This window comes from Lycium ferocissimum, chromosome 8, assembly GCF_029784015.1.
Source record: "Lycium ferocissimum isolate CSIRO_LF1 chromosome 8, AGI_CSIRO_Lferr_CH_V1, whole genome shotgun sequence".
Lineage (NCBI taxonomy): Eukaryota > Viridiplantae > Streptophyta > Magnoliopsida > Solanales > Solanaceae > Lycium > Lycium ferocissimum.
In genome coordinates this window covers 36,359,218-36,366,158 of record NC_081349.1, presented here as the reverse complement: position 1 = coordinate 36,366,158, position 6,941 = coordinate 36,359,218, and positions in this window count along the sequence as shown.

Sequence of the window (6,941 nt, the reverse complement as noted above, 5' to 3'; positions counted from 1 at the left end):
AAGGGTTCGATTCCCACTTGGAGGCTTGGGGCAACACCACTTTAGTTTTTTCCACCTCTTTTACTTTTAGTCCATGTGATCTGAAAAGTGGGGCGATAATATTCAATCTTTTCCTTTCCTTTCTTATTGTTGCACTCTCGTTTAAAACCATTGAATTTTTCCTCAATTTTCCATTTTCTATAGACTATAAATTTTACCATCTTCCACATTACTCCTTCTTTTCCCTCTACCTCCCTATTTCTGCTCTTCTACTTTTGCCTAGTTTAGGTTGAATTTGGCCAAATTAGATTAGTTTAGGTTGAATTTGGCCAAATTAGATTACCTTTCTCTCTCTTTTTTTTGCTCCTTTACAAGTTACTTTCACGCAAGAATAAGAACAAAATCAATTTGTATCATCAAACTTATTAGATAATTGTTGTGGAAGTAGGTTGCAGTTTAGAACCTCAAGATTCTTTCATCCATAATAATTATGCCAATTTTGTTCTTAAGCTAATTTTCAAACCTTTATTTTTTTAATTAATTAATATACTCGAACTACTTTACTAGTTCTAATATTTACAGATCATATTATGCTAAAAGTGGGAAGCCTCCTAAGTTAAAAGGTGGTTTACGAAAATGTCTATCAAAAGTTAGAACGACCAATTTACCCTTCACTTGAAAACTATTCATTTAATATGTTTGTACTAAAATGTAAATTTACATCTCAATATTTAATAAAATGTATAATGCATATTAAATATGAAATGTGAACCGATTGTTTGATTGGAAAATTTTCAAATATTTTTCTAAAGCTAATGCCATTTATTGTAATCTATTAAATTTAGAATTAATTTCATCTTCCACTGATATTTGGCACAAATATCATGTTTTGTGTCATTTTACATCCTACTCTTATGACTTTTATCGCTTAATTCATGATGCAATCGTCGTATTTGAACTTATGTCGTCATATTTCATGTGTATAGGTACGGAGATGATAAACGATGGAAAACGGTGCTTAAAGTCAGTGAGTTTGAAGCATATGACGAGTAGACGAGGCGACGAGTCGAAGACCGATGAACTGAAAGGAAAGAAACTGAACTGAAGGCCCCGCGATCTGTCCGCATCGCGGAAAGAAAGCGGACACACAAGACCAGGCATCACTACCACGCGATCCTTCCGCGATGCGGAAGGAAAGCGGGACTCTGCGCGGCTTTCCCGATTCGACTAGGATTTGGTTTCCTTATTTTTTATTTTTACCCTAGACTATATATAGACGTTTTATTAAGCTGAGAACGGTGTGCTGGGATTTATTCAAAGATTTGTAAGCCACCATTCTTTTTCCTCTCTCTAGGTTTCTTTTATTTTTCATCTTTTTCAACCCTAGGTTATTCATGACTTCTGTTGTCTATGATCGAATCATGAGTAGCTAAACTTCTTAATTCTAGGGTTGTGGCGAAAAACTTGAAAGTTGATTTGATGACAGTCATTATCTATTGATTTTCCATATTTTGGGTTGCTTATTTATTCTTGATCTTAATTGTTTGATTATTTGGCCAATAGTTAGACACTATCTGTGGTGCGCGAATTGAACTTGAGAAAGAGAATTCACGTACGTAATAAGAATAAATAGAGGTTGTTCGATTTAATCGATTCGCTACTGAGGATAGAGATATACCCTTTAGCCCTACTTAGTTGAATACGGAGAAATAAATGCGTTCTTGTTACCTCTGATGACCATAGAGATATAGGCGTTATAGTAACATCTACAGGTTTGTGAGTAGTTCGAGAGAATATCACAGAGTATAATTAACCCGTCAACTAGTAACCCAGGAAATAAAATCGGTGAAATTGTCTGAAGATCAACTGGATTGTCGAAAGCCATGACCCTAGATCTTTCTCTCATCTGATAATTCTTACAATCTTTGTCAAGATATTCCCAGTTACAAAAACACCCATCACAAATTGTTTACTTTTCAGTTTTAGTTTAGTTCAACAACCATCTTGATTTTCACTTTCTTGAATAGTTTCATCCGAATTTGAATTAGCTTAACAAGAGAATCTAAGTCTCTCGGGATCGATATCTGACTTAACGATATATTACTTGTACGACCACTTATACTTGCGTGTGCGTTTGGGGAGCAACAAACCTGGTATTGTAAACGTAGAGTTAGGGTATGTTTGGAAAGCCACCTGGTAATTCGAATTCCCTAGTAATTACACAGTATTGTAATTGCGACGATCTGTTTGTTTGTCATAACGTAATTACAGTGTAATTACAAGCGTACTGTTTGATCGTTGACTTTGAGTAAAATAGCATATGGTTATTTTCTAATTTGCATTTATTTTTTAGAAAAGAACCGTATAAGTTGGAGCTGGAAGGGTCTCAGCTGGGGAGAAATTCATAAAGAAGATGTAAATTCCAAACAACGGAGTTCAACGTAATATACTTGGCCAACGTAATAGAAGATGCTTGCAGGTACATAACTTCAGTTCACAATCAGAAATATATGTGTTATTGGTGCGAACTTTTTATTGGTGTGAACTTTTTATTTTTTATATATAAACAAATTGGTTTTGCGCTGACTGTATGTTAGGAAATCAAAAGGAGGCGGCGGCATTCATTTTTAGCTCGCCAAAGAAACAATAGCAATTTATAATGTGCTATAGCTGGTACTCATTCACTCCGACTACTTGTGCTCTGATCAATTGGTTAGTTCTTTTTGTTACAGGATAAGCTTGACTACTAAGGTTGAGAAGTGATGAAAAAATTGAAAGAAGAATCATAGTTAATAAGGTTTGCTGGTTAGTACTATTATGAGGGTTTAATTTTATCCAGAATACAGTTGTGTTTCAATTGGATTCCAAAGCTAAATGTTGATTTTACTGTTTGTACCAACGTATTTAACTTGCTTAGCGATGTTGGTACCTAATGGGATATTATTTCCCATTCACAGGACATCCGGTAATACGTTTCTTTGTGCAATTTTTGCTCAACATGGAAAGAAATTATAAGCGTATTGGAAATAGTTATAGGCCCATACCATGTACTCAGTTTAAATAATTGCAGTTTTTGTATTTTTGGCACAATTTGAAAGATGCCCATTATGCAAACATTTCTCTCTATAGATATGATAGAGTAAAAATCCTTTTGCAGAGAGTTGAGAAAATCCTATTTGCTGTACATACTTGGCACCAGCTTGATGGGTAGTAATGAGGTTTATTTTTTCATGAAAAAAGACGAGGCATACCGTAAAAACTAAAAACCTTCAAAGATGGCAAGATGGTGATGAACTTGCATAACCAACAGTTTAGCATGTGTTCTGTAGCAAATAATGCATTTATAGTTCACCTTGGCTTTGCAAGTGTGGAGTTTGCGGACTATTAAGATATTTTCATAGATTTTCAGATGCTTTCATCTGTGAGAACTGAGAACGAGCTTGAGGAAAAGTAGGAGTTATCTGATTTTTGGTCATTTATTGATGCATGCTTTACAGGACTTCTGTGCTAACATAAATTAATTGTATATTAGGCCATTAGAATTCGATGTTTTATAAAGCTACTTCAAACAGTATTGAAATTAGCTAGCTAAAGTTTCAAGTTCATTCTTTTTATTTTTAAATTTAAAGGAAAGAAAAACACTTCTGCTTTCCTTCCCTTTTTTTCTTCTTATTAAGATTTAGAATGTTAGAAGCTTACTTTGGAGAAAATGACCAATGAAGTATTTGGAAAATTAAGGTTTTCTTTTGGTAATCTCATGACGTGAACTTGCAGAACAATCCTAATCCCACTTTAAGAAAGTATAGTTTCAGGTTGAGCTTGAGTAGATATGAATCAATGTTTTTACTAAGTTGTGTTCTTTTTGTTTTAGGATAAGTGTGTTAACCTGTAGTTTTGTTTGATTTGCAGGCTTTTATCAAAACAAGTGTGCTAACCAGATCTGATTTTCTATACTTCAACCATATTTTGTCCTTGTATTTCTTTTGATCACAAAGGTAAATTCTTTTAATTACAAACAACACAGGTTGTGCTCATATGTACAACAACAAATTAGCTGGACCACAACTGCTTCTGCTACTACATACAACACAAACATTGTGCTGATAGGGACTTTGTCACCTTACTGGCTTTATGAACACTTTCCAAGTTACACCAAAGATCTTATTATAAACTACATCTGGAACACCAAGTGAATCAAGGAAACTAAGAACAAAGAGTGGAGATGCATCAATTTGAACTTCCAAATTTCTACATGCACTTGGCATCTTTAGAATGTCGGAAGAATTCCAGAGCGTGGGGTATTTGTGAAAATTTTCTTTTTCAAACCTTCTATGAGTCAACTCTCTTACTCTATTTCTCTGCGACAACAACAAAAGAAGAGAGTTTACTTCCTTATTGGTCACTGCCTTTTCGGCTATTGAAGTTTCCAAACAAAAAGGATTAGGTACAGAAGGGAGGTTGACTGATTGGACTACCCAATTAGGAAAAGGATTAATTTTACTTTCCTTCTTTGATTTGTGGGGGTGAATACTTGGGAACTGTTTATGTTAGACAACAAATCTAGAGTGGTACTTGTTCTTGATATAAAGAAATAGAATAGAGGATAGAGAAAATACTTAGAAAGGCAGTATCTAGAGTAGATGGGAGTAAGAACCTCTTACTTTTACTAGTTTGGGCGAGTTCGCATATCAGAATTCATTAAGAGATCTTCGCCCCTACTTCAATAAAAGCTTCCCCCTTCCCTCTAAAGCCCCTTCCTTACGGAACCACCAAGAGTTGATAAAATTGCACTGAAATTCTATATTGATGAATTATTTAGAAATTAATCAAAGAGTGTCGGTGACTTTGTTGTTTCTTGCTTTAGAAAGTAAAATGGGGATGCTGCAATTTTGTGTTGTTGAGCCATCTCAATGTATATATGCCTTCTCTCTCTTTTCTTGGGGGGCTGGTACCCGTCTCGAGTAGTAAATTTTGCTAAAAAAGGCACACATTTCAACATTAGCTTTCAGATCTATGCAATGTTGTAAGGATATTCAGTTTTGTATCTCCATCATTGTTGGATTACTATTTTTTCTCATTTTTCTAAATCTTTCTACCTTTGATTTGTGGGCGCGGGTAACTGTAAAACTATTCTACAATACAGTATCAAAAATGGAGGAGAATTGATTATTGATGCTTTAAGTTACAAAAGAGATTCATTTGATATTAAGATGACTTCAGAATTTAAGGAATTGTTGCTCTATGCAGGTCTATAGTGACGATGGAGAGCTTTCGTTTGCTGGATTCTCCGATTTGGTTGATCCACTTGGAAATCAACCAGCAGCTAAGAAGGTCAGCTGGAGATCACCTTAAATAGTGAGTTTAAAAGATTTATTTTTCCTGAGAGCATACTTGTCTTTTGACTTTTAGACATTGAAGGATGCCCGAGTCCATAAGGTAGGTATCATTTGGATGTCTTAGAAGTGAAGTGAAAGCAAGGTTATATTTGACTGCTACATGCATTAATTCTTTTCCAGCCTAATTTATGTCACAAGTACTTCCAACTTTTTCTTATTTTCCCAGACAAGAATGTTTTACCCCAGCGGTCTCCTGTTTGGTTTTGAACCTTGTAATTTGTATTTTGAATGTTACTCCTTGCAGGGAAAAGAAGTCATATCTTTTCATCCTCAATGATTTTCTCCGTCATTAGATAAGATGAAAATAAAGACGTTAGTTTGATAATTTTTTCGTTTGTATAATTGTAACTAAAGTGATAGAATACAATTACTTTTTGTCTATATTGTTGCAGTTTAGTAATAGAATGAATTTAGCTAACTTATTCATCAGTGTTGATCTTTTTAGTGATCTTGTAATTGCACAAATAATCCACACAACTATATCGAGCATATGCAGAGCGCCCGATGTCACTATTCCTTTCACAATTAAACCAACTACTTTGAACTACCTTTAACTTCATAATTTTGTATTTAAGACTAACAATAAGTGCAGACAAAGGCATTTAAGTGAACTTTGAGAATAACAATGAGCTTGTTTAGTAATCAAATGATTAGTAACTCAATTACATAAGATATTTCAGAAATTTACAGTTCAGGAGCTTATTCACATTGAGATCACAAAGCATTCCCAGATGTTCCATTCTCCACTGAGTCCTCTAGGTAGCAGTTCACTTCATCAGGTGTGTGATAGGATAGAATGACCAACTTTATTTGAGAGTACAACATCAAATATCTTCAGGAGATTTGTCACGAAGTGAAATTGAAAAGAAATTCAATTAATCAAAACTTCAAGTTTAAATGTACAATGGATATGAAATTTTGAATGAGCAGGAATGACAAATTGACAATGTATTAACTTGATAGATAATAGCAAAGTCAAGCTAAATGTAAATCTGAATGACATTCCTCGTATTTGTTCAACGCTTCGCCTTATGACTGATTTTTTTTCCCAATAATAATTCCACTAGATACGAAAACTGGATGGTGGAGCAAGTAAAATTGGTGCAACGAACTTTGCTAGAGGCCCTTTAAGTTTGTGAGACCCATCTCAATCATAGTCTCCTTGCATTTCTTTGAGGATAAGGTTTCAACACTTGCAAGTTGCAACTACAACATAGAAAGAAGATAATAGACACAGAACTCTTGCAATTAAGATTGTCCTATTTTTTCCTTTTTCAATAACTAACATTTACACAATTGTGGCACATAAAGCAGAAAATGGAGGAATATTTTTTCTTTGAAAAACAGATGACATTTTGACCTTCCATCATTATCACCTCTCTACATTTTATACACTTAGTCATAAGAGTGGAAAAGCAGAATGTGTCCTTCCCCGATAATATCTTGCATCAAAGTGTCTCAGCACCAGAAGCAATCGAGACATATAAGATGCGACATGTTCCAACAGAAGGGTAGCACCAACCCAAAAAAGCGTCGAAGGGAAAAAAAGATGGTCACAACATCTTA